Consider the following 14,440-nt stretch of genomic DNA (forward strand, 5'->3'; position numbering starts at 1 on the left):
ACTGACCTTCCCCTCAGCCTATTTTCCCAGCCCACTTTAGACAACTCTTTCTTCATACCTCTGTAATTGCCCTTATTTAAGTTGAGGACACTGGTTTCAGATCCAAGTTGCTCGCCTTCAAACTGAATTTGAAATTCTACCCTATTGTGATTGCTACCCCCTAGAGGATCCTTAACTATGAGATCTCTTATTAATCCTACCTCATTACACATTACTGGACCTAAAATAGCCTGTTCTCGGGTAGGTTCTGCAACCTATTGCTCTATGAAACAATCCCTGATGCACTCTACAAATTCGTCTTCCATGTTACCCCTGATTTATCCAGTCAATATGCAAATTGAAGTCACCCATGACAATGGTAGCGCCCTTCTTATACGCCTCCATTATTTCCCGATTTATACTTTGTCCTGCAGTGCAGCAACTCTTCAGGGGCCTATAGACGACTCCCACCCATGACTTCTTCCCCTTACTATTCCTTATTTCCACCCAAACTGATTCCACATCACTATCTATTGCACCTGTATCACTACTGCACTGATAGCTTCCTTTATTAACAAAGCTACCCCACCTCCTTTTCCTTTTTGCATATTTTTCTGGAACATCGAATACCCTTGAATGTTGAGTTCCCAGTTGTGGTCGCCCTGCAACCACATCTCTGTAATAGCTATCAAGTCGTATCCATTCATTTCTATTTGTGCCGTCAACTCATCTATCTTGTTACAAATGCTGCATGCATTCAGATAAAGAGCCTTAAGCTTTGACTTTTTACCATTATTACTCATTCTGGTTCTGATTTCTGCTGCACTCTTCTGCTTATATTTTCTGCTCCTTCCTGTCACACTTTGATTATCATTCGCCTCTTCACTCTGCACCTCTGCTCTCTTCTTTCTTTTTAATTTTCTACTTCCCTTCAATTGAACCCCACCCCCCACTAATTAGTTTAAAGTCCTATCTACCCTAGTTATACAATTTGCCAGGACACTGGTCCCAGCATGGTTCAAACGAAGCCTACCCCAAGAGAACTGCTCTCTCCTTCCCTAGTACTGGTGCCATTGCCCCATTTCCCCCACCTCAATCTTTGAGCCATGCATTTACCCTGTGCCAATTTCAATGTGGCTCAGGTAGTAACCCAGAGATTATTGCAGGTACAACCACTGCCAAGTGACTTCAATGGTCAACATTGAACAGGCCATAGGCCTTCTGAAAATGTGGTTCAGATACCTGGATATAGCCCTGCAGTGAGCCCCACCAAGGTTCTCATGGATTGTGGTGGTATGCTGTGCTCTGCTCAACCTGCTGCTGCAGAAGGAAGTAGTATTGAAGAATGATGACCGCATTGAGTGCACCACCTCCTTCTCCAAGGAGGAGGAAGATTTGGAGGAGAGTCGAGACCAGGCAGCCAATGGAAATGCACTTACAAGTTCAATGTTAACAAGCATTGACATGTATGCCAGGGAGCCACGTGACTCACTCATAAGCACACATTTCCCTTGAGAGATCATTAAATGGCCCTGGAAATAATCCAGTTTTCTCCTTGATGTAGCCTTGGTGGCCTTTCAATAAACACCCTTATCTTCTCAGTGGCCCTATCTTTTATATTAATCCAAGAGATACACTCACCATTTCCCTCATTCTGCACATCTTCTCAAGTCCTCCACCTCAAAGACTCAGCATCTAGTTAAAGAACATTGCTGCAGAAACAAACAGATGAACCATTATACAATGCATTACAAAACCTTTAAATTTGCACATACATCCAACGCTTTGGCATTCAGCAAGACAATTATCATCTAGTGAAAACTCAAGGGCTACTAGGTGAGTTTACATGAAAGCTTCCAGGTGCTCTTACACTGTGCTTTACTGGTGCCTAAAGTTATGTGAAGACAGGCAGCTGCCCTTTCTGCTCCATTGAATGAGATAGTCATGGTGGATGGCCTTTGGGGAACTGAACCCTAGAGAAGTTCAGCAATGGGGGCAGGGGAGGCCCCTTCCATCTGTCCAGGGGCTGCCTCTGTCTGTCCTCAGAGCTTCATGTCACCACCAAAGAAGCCAAGGATCATGCATCAACAAAAGGAATGCCTTAAGAAGAGCCACACAGGCTTCCGGCAACTGCTCCTCCACCCTTTCAGAGCCCGTGCAGCCCTGTTACCTGGAGTGTGTCAGGAAACTATCATATTTGTCCAAATAGTATTGTGAGATATGCTAGAGTGTGTGCACATGCATGTCTGATTTAATTGGGTTGGAGGGGGTGACATAGTGGTATTGTCACTGACTTGTATTCCAGAGATCAATGGTAATGCTTTGGGGACCCAGGTTCAAATCTCACCATAGCAAATGGTGAAATTTGAATTCAAGAAAAATCTGGAATTAGAAGTCTGATGATGACCATGAAACTATTGCTGATTCACTAATGTCCTTTCGGGAAGGAAATCTGGTTTGGCTTCAGACCCACAGCAATGTGGTTGACTCATAAAATGGCCTCTGAACAACGGCAATTAGGGCTGGCCTAGCTGGTGATGCCCACATCCCATGAGTGAATTTTTAAAAAAGACAGGTAGACTGCAAGGCTTAAATTATCAAAGAAGTGAGGTCAGCAGATGCGGTGTAAATGAAATTTGCATTTTTAGATGAGTGGATTTTCAAAAGGACATGGAAGATTTTTACAACTGGCAAGATAAATAAGGCAAGGTTATTATGTTGATTTTTCCCAAAAGTGCTGGCCATAATGAGAACACGAAAGACTTTTATATTATGGGAAAAGTCACTTCTAAAGAGAAGTGGAAACAATGGGATTTACAAATCAAAAAGGATAAAATATATTTAAAGAAGGATGGAAGGCTGTGTGCGGTTTGGCCGTGTGAGATCTTGAAAAGTGACTTTGTGAAACAGACTTGGGAAGAAGCCTCTAGCCACCCTGCAGAAGTTTGCTGTTCCAGTAACCAAAGTTCTGTTAAAAGCCTTTGGAAGTCCATTGTCCAGTGGGCGCTTGTGGTAAAATTACTGAATAACTTTATAAATTTAGAATCTATTTGGACTGTTTTTTGCCTTAAAGTGTTGTTGGGAGTTTGTGTAGTTAAGTAGGAATTTTGAAAACTGCTATAAATGCGTAACTGTAATCTTGTGTGTTCTTCTTTTGTTAAGAAATGTTTTAATTTAATCTTTAAAATCTCTAAAGTTGGTAGTGGACTCATTACTTCTGACTTCAGTGTACGAAGCTACTCGTAATAAATACACATTGCAAAATCGTTGTGATAGCGTGGTCAAGTTTCCCTTATGGATTTGGTCAGCCTGGCAAATACCACCGGCCATATCATAGCAAGTGGTTGAACACCTGGCACTGGCTCCAAGTGCCTATTGGTCATTTCACCTACTCATCACTGCTCAAGGATGAGGTCACACTGTGGAAGTTGGTATGCACCTCCTATATCCACTTGGTGATCTGCCGCATATGGCTCTCCATGAATTGTCACTCTCTCAATGGAGGAGGCCATACACTCATGCGCCAGAGGCATGACACCACTCAAGGTATGGATGGACTCCTCCACCCTATCTGCATGAGAGCAAACAGCCTCCGGAAAGCCTTATACATTTCCGCACATTTTACACTCCTGCTCCAGCTGCTGTTGCTTTGCTGATAACTCCCGAGGCTTGCCATCTGCATGGAGCTGAGCCTTGCTAGGGCCTTTCTGAGTCCTCTGATTGGGAGCTATCACTGCATCTGTTACGTGTTTTTGCATGTCTGTGCCATGCTCACCAGCTGGTGTGACCCTTTCTAACCACACATCAATGCCCACTGACATGAGAGTACCTGCACTGGTGGAGGGTTTGTTAGACTGATGAGATGCTTATTTTTCTGAGAGCCGATATTCTTCTGAGGTCTCATGTGGTCCTAGAACTGTCATCGATCCCTCATCCACAACTATACCTGTGGGGGAGACAAGAGTGATGTTAGCGAGTTGTGCTTTCAGCCAATTCCTGCTGTCTTCCTGGAAGTACATCAAGGGCCATAGGGATCACCTCATAATTTTCTGCATTTCATTGAATTTCATCTGCCATGTGTTCGCCCATTCCGACAGTCTGTCTACATTCTCTTGAGGTTGAATAACTATCTTCCTCACTGTTTAATATTTTGTGTAATTTGCACATTTCAAATTGTGCTCTCTACCCACAACTCTCAGTCATTAATGCACATAAAAAATGAGAACATTCCTAATTCTGAAGCTTGGGGAACACCACTGTATACCTCTCTTCGGTCCAAAAGCAGCCATTCATCACACCTCTCTACTTTCTACCCTTTAGCCAATTTTGTATCCAAGCTGTTGTTGACCTTTTTATCCCATGGGTTTCACATTTGTTAAAAAGCACAATATGTGGTACTTCATCAAATGCCTTTCTGAAGGCTATATACACATCAACTGCACTGCCCTCATCCACCCTCCATGTTACTTCTATTAAAAATTAAAATCAAATTCATTAAACACCATTTTCTCTTAACAAATCACTGCTGACTCTCCTCTATTTGTCCATTTTCCCTTAACAAATCACTGCTGACTCTCCTCTATTAGTCCATGCTTGTCCAAGTGGCTGTTCATTTTCTCATGGATTATTATTTCTAAAAGTATCCATACTGCAAACGTTAAATTCGCTGGTTTGTAATTGCCAGGCTTATCCTTTTCCACTTCTCTGAACAAAGGCATAATATTTGCAATCTCCAGGCCTTTGCCACCACCCCTGTAAGGATTGGAAGACTGTGGCTCGCCCTTCCACAATTTCTACCCTTCCTTCCCTCAGCAAACTAGGGTGCATACCCATCTAGCCCGGGTGACTTATCCACATAAAGTCCCACCAGCCTTTTAGTGCGTCCTCTTTATTTTTATTTTACCCAGTACCCCATCAACCTTCTCATTTACAATAGCTTAGGAAAGTCCTCTCCTTGGTAAACACTGGTGCAAAGTTCTCATTTAGTACCTCAGTCATGCCTCTGCCTTCACCAACAATTCTCTGTTTTGGTCTGCAAATGATCACACCACTGTTAATATGCCTGTAGAAGATCTGCCAATTGCTTTTTATGTTAGCTGCTAATCTATACTTGTACTATCGTTTTTCCTTTCCTTATTTCCTCTTTCTCTTAACATCTGCACTTTTTAAAGTTGGCCTGATTCTCTCTTCATCCTACTTTCTATCTCCTTCAACATCCAGGGAACTCTGATTTGGGTTGCTCTCCCTTACCCTTTTGTGGGAATGTAGCTGGACAGCACCTGAACTATCTCCTTTTCAGAGGCTGCCCATTGCTCCATTACATTTTTTCTTGTTGGTCTTTGACTCCAATTTACCCAGGTCAGATCCCTCCTCAATTCACTGAAAAGTCCTCTTCTGATTAAGTATTGATTTGTAAATTTCTCCTTGTTCTTCTCCGTAACTAATCTAAACCTTACAATAGTCATTATTCCTGAGATGTTCTCCAATGGTGACATTCTCCACTTGACCCACTGCATTCTCCAGCCAAGGTTCAGCAATGCCTCTTCCCTCACTGAGCAGGAAACCTGCTGATCGAGAAAATTCTCCTGAATGTGCTTCAGAAATTCCTCCCTTTTTCTGCCTTTAGCACAAACACAGCCCCATTCAATACTGGGTAGTTAAAGCCTCCCATTTTCACTACTCTTTACTTTGTGCATCTCTGTAATTTCTTTGTAAATCTGCTACTCTACCTCCTCTTCATTATTTGCTGGCCTGTAAAATACATCAGGTAGCATAGTACCTCCTTTGTAGTTTCTTATGTCCAACCAAATAGATTCTGTCTTGGAGCCCTCAAGGATTTTTAAAAATGTATTCTTTCATCGGATGTGGGCGTCGGTGGTCAGGCCGATGTTTGTTGCCCATCCCTAATTGTCCTTGAACTGATAAGCTTGCTAGGCCATTTAAAAGTGGATACTGGAAAGTGCAGTTTACTGTGGATATGGAGTCATGTGTAGGCCAGACAAGGTTGACAAATTTCCTTCCCTAAAGGGCATTTGTGAGCCAGATGAGTTTTTACAACAATCACAGTTCAATTCCAGATTTTATTCATCCAATTTAAATTCCACCATCTGCCACAGCATGATTTGAACCAATGTCCCCAGAACGTTAGGATTACTCGTTCAGTGACATTACCACTGCGCCATCATCTTTCCCACTCTGCCAAGCACTGTAATACTTCCTGAATCAAAACTGCTGCCCCTCCTTTTCTTTTTCCTTCCCTATCTTTCCTGAATGTCCTGCACCCAGAAATATTAAGCATCTAATCCTCCCACTTTTTTGAGCCAGGTCTGAGTTATTTCCCCTACATCCTATTCTTAACTGGCTATTTGCAGCTCACCAATCTTATTAACAATACTTAGGGCATTTACAAACATGTACCCCAAACCTAACTTAGATGGCTTTGTATTTTCTATAATCCCACCCATTCTGTAAATATTCCTAACTATCTATCCCAGTCTCTGTGCACCTTGTTTATACTTTTAATACTACTCCCCCTACCACACGAGTTAACCCGCCTGCAAGGATATTGTTCCCAGTCCTGTTGAGGCACAACTTGTCCATTTTGAACAGGTCCCTCCTATCACAGAACTGGCCCCAGTGTCCCAGGAATCTGAAGCCCTCCCTCCTGCACCATATTTCTAACCACACATTAACCTGGCATATCTGGGAATACATTCCAGTGGCTGCAGTCATACTTGGCACAATGGAAGATTGATCTAATTATTGGAGGCCCATCACCTCAGCCCCAGGACTTTTCTGCAAGAGTTTCTCAGGGCAGGTTCCTAGGCCAAACAATCTTATCTGTTTCATCAATGACTTCAACTCTGCCACATCAGAAATGGAGCTGTTCACTCCATTAACAACTTCTCAGATAACGAAGCAGTCCATGTGCATATGTGGATAGGCCTGGATAACCTCCAGGTTTGAGCTGATAATTGACACTCTGGTGTGGTACTGCACAAATGCTACACTCTCAGAGATGCCATCTTTCACATGAGACATTAAACTGAAGGTCCATCTGTCCCAGACAATATTTATACCTCTAACTACATCACTAAATCAGATGATCTTGTCATTATTATATGACTGTGTGTGGAAGTTTTCTGTGTACAATTTGGCTTCTGCATTCCCTACAACAGCGACTACACTTCCAAAGTACTTAATTGGCTGTAAACCATTTGGGACATCTTGGATTCGTGAAGAACACTACATAAATGCATCTTTCTTTTATTCATTCGAACCATACAAGTACCAGGCAATGATCATCTCCAACAACAAAGAGCCTAACCACTTCCCTTTGACATTCAATGGTGTTACCACTGAGACCCTCACCATAAGCTCGGAACAAAATGGGAATCCAGACACACAAATGCATTGGCTACCAGAATAGGCCAGAAGCTGGATATTCTGCAGCATGTAGCTGACCTCCTGACTCACCAAACCTCTACCACTTACAAGCACAAGTCAGGAGTGATGGAATTCTCTCCACTTTCCTGGTGGATGTTATATGTCAGCTGTGGCTCAATTGGTAAGTATCACACCCGCCTCTGAGCCAGAAGGTTATGGATTCAAGTTCCACTCCAGAAACATGAGCCCTTAATCTAGGTTGACACTCCAGCATAACACTGAGGGAATGCTACACTGTTGGATGTACCATATTTCAAATGAAACCTAAAACTGAGGCACATCTGCTTTCTCAGGTAAACATAAAAGATCACATGCCACTATTGCAAAGTAGGAGAAGAGTGTACTCCCTGGTCCTGTTCTAATTCCATTATTCCACCATTCACACTTGCCAGGCTGCCCTGCCTTGCTGGGTACTGATCTACTGTGAAGCTGCTGGGCAATATTGTTCCACCTGATAGCATTACCTTCACTATTCAATGGGTGCCATTGTCTCACTGGGTGTCATCTCCCCCAATCACACTGGGTGCTGTACCCCCTGGCTCTGCTGGGTGCTATTCTCCCTGGCCCCACTGTGTGCCGCTGTCTCACTGGGTGCTGTTCCACTTGGCTCTACTGGGTGCCGCTGTCTCACTGGGTGCTGTTCCCCCGGCCCCATTAGATGCCGCTGTCTCACTGGGTGTCTTTTCCCCCAGCCCCGCTGGGTGACACTGTCTCATTGAGTGCTGTCTCCACCCCCTCCTGGTCTCAATGGGTGTCATTGTCTCACTGGGTGTCATTCCCACTGGCCCCATGAGGTGCCGCTGTCTCATTGAGTATTGTTCCCCCAGCCCTGCTGGGTGTCGTTCTCCTGGCCCTTCTGGTGCCGCTGTGTGCTGTTCCCCACCCTGTCCCACTGGGTGCTGCTGTTTCACTGGGTGCTGTTCCCCCTGGCCCCCCTGGGTGTCGCTGTCTCATTGGATGCTGTTGCCGTTGCCCCCCCCCACCCACCCCGGGGGCCCTGCTGGGTGCCACTGTCTGACTGGGTGCTGTTCCCCTGGCCCCACTGGATGCTGCTGTCTCACTGGATATTGTTCCCCTGGCTCTGTTGGGTGTTATTCCCCTCACCCTGCTGGGTGCCGCTGTCTCACTGTCTGCTATTCCCAATGGCCGCACTGGGTGCCACTGTCTCAGTGGCTGCTGTTCCCCCCGGTCCCGCTGGGTGCCGCTGTCTCATTGGCTGTCGTTACCCCCGGTCCCGCTGGGTGCCGCTGTCTCACTGGCTGCTGTTCCCCCCGGTCCCGCTGGGTGCCGCTGTTGGGCGGCTCGCTCCAGCCCGGACGGGGTGCGCGCCATTTTCAAACCTCTTGCCGCGGAGTCGCGGGTTCCGGCCGGTGGCAGCAGAGGGAAGCGGAGCCATTGAGAGACCAGCTGTAGCGGCCGTGATTTCGCGGTAAGGGGACAGGGGCCAGGAGTGGGACTAGGTAGGCGCTGAGGTCAGGCTCGGAAAGCCCAGTAATAGCTGGATAAATCGGCGGGGAGAGGGAGAGGCCCAGGTTCGGGGAGAAGCGTTGGCCTTTAATTAAAGGGCTGGCCACCTATCAGCCGGCAGTAATTCTGAGGCTGGGAACCGGCAAAGCCAAACGGGGCCTCGCGCATGCGTTAATTCAAACACTGGGTCCAGGTCACATGACCATTGAGTGACTTCCCATCAGAAACATTGAAGGTGCAAGAGGAACATTTACTTTGTTTGTCCCTGCCAGGTAAAATTGATATTCCTCCTCCTGCCTACGGGATCTTGCTAAAGTACCTGTTGACTGAAATTACAACTCTTCCTCTTATATTACAGCACTCCACCCAACCTTAATAATTCTTAGATGTTTGAGTATTCAATCTGATCTTTCTATGTGACCTGTTGATACGACTCATCTGAATCTTTTCCCCAAAGTTTGTGATATCCGCCCGCCCCACTGGCTTGGTTCTTTCAGTTAACATTAAGACAAAGTTTTTTAAAAAATAGATCATCTGGAAACTTCTGAAAGTTTGGCTTTGGTTATGCTACAACTGGTGTGAAGCCTCAAAAGTGTTATATTATCTCTGAGAGATGATATCATTGCACACCAGAGATGGGGTCCTTGGGCATCTGTGAGGAATTTGCAGCAGCCTGGGGTGGAGGGTCAAAAATCTTTTTATTTGATGAGAGACTTGCACAGGCTCCTCGTTAAGGTCAGACCAGGTATCCCTTCTGTCAGTTTCTGAATGCTGGTTGCAAGGGCATAACAAGCAATCCCTGCACCCACCTTTCTTCCTTGGCTACTTATAGTGCTCTGACCTCAAAAGTCATGTGTTCAAGCAGCACTCCATGCCTTGAAGAAAAAAAATCAAGACCAACTCGGTGTGCTGCACTGTCTGTGGTGACATAAAATTATAAAAAATAGAAGCTGGAGTAGGCCATTTGTCCAATCGAGTCTGCCCTGTCATTTGGCGGATATGATTGTGGTCTTAACTCCACCTTGCCCATTATAACCCTTGACTCCCTTGTAAATCAAAAATCTATCTAACTCTACCTTGAATATATTCAATGACCCAGCCTCCACTGTTTTCTGGGGTAGTGAATTCTGAGGTAGTTAATGAGAGAAGAGATTCTTCTTCATCTCTGTCTTAAATGGGAAACTTTTTTTAATTTTTAAACTGTGTCCCCTCGTTCTAGATTCCCCCACAAGGGGAAACATCATCTCAGCATCTATCCTGTCAAGCCAAGTCAGAATTTTATCTGTTTCAATAAAGTCACCTCACATCCTTCTAAACTCAAATGAGTATAGACCCGACCTTCTCAATGTTTCCTCATAAGATAACCCCTTCATCCCAGGAATTAGCCTAGTGAACCTTTTCTGAACTTGTTATAACCCCAGGTGAGGTTCACCAAAGTTGTTGATCCAGGCGAGACCCCTCAATTTGTCACCATCTGACTGGGACATCTCCAAATTGTTATGCCCAAGGTGAGGAGGGATGAACTGACTCCCTGTCTTTATTCAGCACCCACCTCACTCTGTTGATCCAACAAGATTTAATCTAAAAAGGATCCCTTTCACAGATACCTTTTTCCCAGTCCCAATCGTTCTGATTTTGAAGGAGCCAATTTGATCAGACTTATTTGAGTTAAAGGTAAGAATAACTTTATTAACTATTAAAGGCAAGAAAGGATAAAATACATGCATATACGGTCATACAGCTTGACTCGAGATCCCAGTAGAATTGACTTCGGTAGGTGAATGGTCGGCTTTGAGGTTCCAGTAGCATTAACTCCACTAGATGCATAGTCAGTTTTGAAGTTCCTGTAGTGTTGACCTCGGTAGAGAGAGGGAGGTTGGGATACCTGCAAAATGGTGATTTGCAGGGCCAATGTGTGTGGCTGTTACTTCTGAGTCAAACTTCCTGCACTTGCTCTCTCTCAAAACAACCACCAATAGACAGATGCTGAGGCAGCTTTTCAGCTCACTTTTAATCCCTTCTTTGTGTATTCCAAGTGGGAAGCGAATTCACAAATCTGTCAGGGCATTGCTCTCAGGATTTTTTGATCAGATGATACTCATCTCCTGTTATGTCCCATTGTCTCTGCCGGAGGGAGCAATTAGTTCCTGGGTGTCTTTAGAAGTACCTTGTCTGGCAACAGGGTGGGATTCTATTACCTCTTAGGGAGTTACCCTGAAGCATTCCAGCCAGTGGCTTGTGTGAATTTTTTAAAAATTCAGGCGTTATTTTCAAAGTCCAGTATTTCAGGATGCAATTCAGTGTTTTTCCCTTTGTTATCACGACAATCTGCTTCCAATGGAAGTATATTCCTCCTAAGAAAGGAGGCCAAAACTGTACACAGTACAAGTGTGGTCTCACCATTGCCCTGCATAGTTGCAGCAAGACTTCCCAATTTTATACTCCTTTCCCCTTGGATGCAGATCTTGCACCCCCAGCTCGAATGTTGACGTTATACTAGTTATGAAGTTAATGCCTTGAGTAGCATGTCATTGTTGATGTGAGAAACAGTGAATGAAGGCCTGCATGGAACTGGGAACATGCAATAGGATTAAAGGTTGTGGAGAGAGCAGGGTGTAAGCTTTGAGGAAGAGGATGAGGGAGTGAAGCCACGTCTGACACCTGAGTCTTGACAGAGGAGAGAACACAGTGAGGCCTGATAGCATCGTCTTTCTGTTTGCCAACCAATTAGGCATTTCGAGGTACTTGATTTAAGCTCATGGCAGAGCTGGAACACCGAAACATTGAGAGCTTGGAGGGTGTGGAAAATTGGCCAGTCCTGACACCAACTAATCAGCTAATTTCCTGAATGCTGCTTCTCTGATTTAAGTTTAATGAACAGCAGAGGCAGTGCTGGACAATCAGCTGATTTAGAGGTTCGAAATCAAAGGGAGCCTTTGCAAATGCTTGTAGTCTGCATCTGCACCTCAATTTGCTGTCAACATAGGAACTGCACTTGGAACTGAAATAAAGGTGCAGGACTGCCTTGCCTCAAACTTGTTGGAATGCTTGATACACTTTTGAGGGATGGAGGAAAACAAAGCTGCAGCCCTTAGTGTGTCTAGGAGGAGCAGAGGTTAAACAGTGTGTGTGAGATACCCAGGGCAGAGGTTTAACAGGAACAGGGAGCTATTACACGGTGAAAAAAATAGATTGTATTTTTTCTCCAGTGATCTGCTCTGAGAGTTGAACTAATGTTAGCCTTTGATTGGTCCATGATATCACATGGTTAACAACATTAGAGACTCTCAGTATTACCAATGCAAGATTTTTAATATAAATAGATTTTTATGTGATGCTGAAGTAATGAGGATGTAGAAGTAGTTTAAACAGTAACTATGAAGTGATAAAACTTAATGCATTAAACCTTCTCTTCATACCGATACCTGCAAAGTACAAATGGTGCAGTGAACTCCAAGCAGTTTAAGAATTTATTCTGCTGTCCTGAATAGTTAATTCTTTGATTAACAAGGTAAGAAAGGTAATTAGAAGATGAACCATGTAGAGAAAGATGCTGTACTGTGTAGCTCTTTAGCAGATACATGCAGGATCTTTGTGGTAACTGTGATTAGAAGCAAACTTGATATCACGTACTGCTTTTGTTGTCTTGTAAACTGACTAAGCCACATAATACACTTCTGACACAGAGATGTGAGTGTTAACTTAATCTCTGCTGCTAGTTTCATATCATATTAACAATTCCTGCTGCTGTAGCGAGCTACTGCTTAACATAGAATTTCAGCAAACATGAGTTGAATTGATTAAAGAAATTGTAAATTAAGGTTATTCAAAAGAAACTAAATGCCACTTTAGAGCATTTACAGTGACAAAAAATAGGGCTTTGTTCACTGACTTGGAAGAATTTTATCGAATTGAGCTCCAGTTTGCAACACTAAAAGGAGCATGCGCCTTTTTAAAAAATGCATGTTCAGCAATTACTGCACTTGCAAAGTATAAAGCTTGCTACTCTTGTCGATAGTAAACGATTAATGCTGTTGGAAGTGGCCTATGAAAGCATTCAATTGTGAATATAATTGGCACCATCATCTTTTGAAAGTAGCTTGCCTCCTGCATTCAAGAACATTTCATTTGAAAATAGGTTCTGTAGGGAAAATTGTAACCCCAGTTCAGAAGCTGAAACATTGTGCCTTATATTCATTTAAATATTTTTGAATGCGCTCTGGTGCTTTAATGATGCTGTGACACAAAATGTAAGCAATAAGTCTTGCGCACAAAATGGATCCAGCTGTAAAATTGTGGACAAATGCAATTGGGTGCAAAGTTTTTTTTCATGGGACGTGGGCATCACTGGCAAGGCCAGCATTTGTTGCCCATCCCTAATCGCCTTGAATTGATTGGCTTGTTAGGCTATTTCACATGGGAAGTTAAGAGTCAACCACCTTGCTGTGGGTCTGGAGTTGCATGTAGTCCAGACCAGGTAAGGGTGGCAGATTTCCTTCCCTAAAGGACATCAAAGAACCAGATGGGTTTTTATGACAATCGACAATAATTTCATGACAGTGTTTCTGAGACTAGCTTTCAATTCCAGATTTATTTTTTGAATTTAAATTCCACCAGCTGCCATGTCCCCAGAGCATTAGCCTGGGCCTCTGGATTACTGTGCTAGCCCTGTGACAGTACCACTATGCCACCATCTCCCCTGCCTATGGTGATGTCCTTTCACCAATTCTGAATTTGCACAACTGGTGCAGATAATCTGAAAATTCACCCCTGTCTATTGAATTCAAGTTCATTATGTAACTGGTACTGTGAGGACATGCATGTGAAGCCATGGATAAAATGGTATGTCTCCATCACATTTCAAATGATTTTGTGGACTTGTGATGGAAGTTTTATTCAGCAATGTTTCAACGGCATAAAAAATGTGACAGACAAAATAGTGAATTGCAACTGAACTTGCTTTCATGACCTCTAGTTGTGCAGATTTGGGATCAACAGATAGTGGTACTGTATCACGGTTTCAGTTTTTGCTGAAGAGCAGGGGATCTATCTCGCTTATCTATTCAAAATTAGAATGTGTGTGGAAATGCCTGGTAAAGAGGACATGAGGAACCTCCTATTGCGCAGAGTTATATAACAATAAATTGATGATTCCTAAGATATTACTGTGCTAACAAGAATTACCTAATTTACTGTCTGTTGCATTTGTAAACATTTTTAAGAGTAATTTTTCAGCTTTGCTGCCAGTGCTTGTTGGAAATTGGGGTGTGCACTATTCATTTAAATAGTTGGACAGTCATAGTGCCTTGCTATGTCCTGTAAGCACACAGTAGGACAAATCCAATCTGGCCAATCACTGCCCCATCAGTCTACTCTCAATCATAAGCAAAGTGTTGGAAGGTGTCTTTGACGGTGCTGTCAAGTGCGTTGGGTCCTTGGGACGTGAAAAGAAATCCAGAAATTTATTCTTTTGCCATTTAAAAAAAAATTGACTTTCTGATGAACCAAAATAAAATGTCTGCTACAAATCACATGACCACAGTGTTGG

At 43.7% G+C, this 14,440-nt stretch overlaps 1 protein-coding gene across 2 annotated transcripts in view; it reads left to right on the forward strand.

Moving 5' to 3' along the window:
• The first annotated feature begins 8,724 nt into the window (after positions 1-8,724).
• cep135 (centrosomal protein 135) overlaps positions 8,725-14,440 on the forward strand; it is a 165,368-nt gene continuing 159,652 nt past the window's right edge. Inside the window, exon 1 of one of the 2 annotated variants that reach the window (XM_078548085.1) lies at positions 8,725-9,164. The gene's annotated coding sequence lies outside the window, so the exon portion shown is untranslated. The remainder of the gene's footprint in view (positions 9,165-14,440) is intronic. The other variant, XM_078548094.1, reaches the window with a different exon arrangement.

This window comes from Cetorhinus maximus, chromosome 1, assembly GCF_964194155.1.
Source record: "Cetorhinus maximus chromosome 1, sCetMax3.hap1.1, whole genome shotgun sequence".
NCBI lineage: Eukaryota > Metazoa > Chordata > Chondrichthyes > Lamniformes > Cetorhinidae > Cetorhinus > Cetorhinus maximus.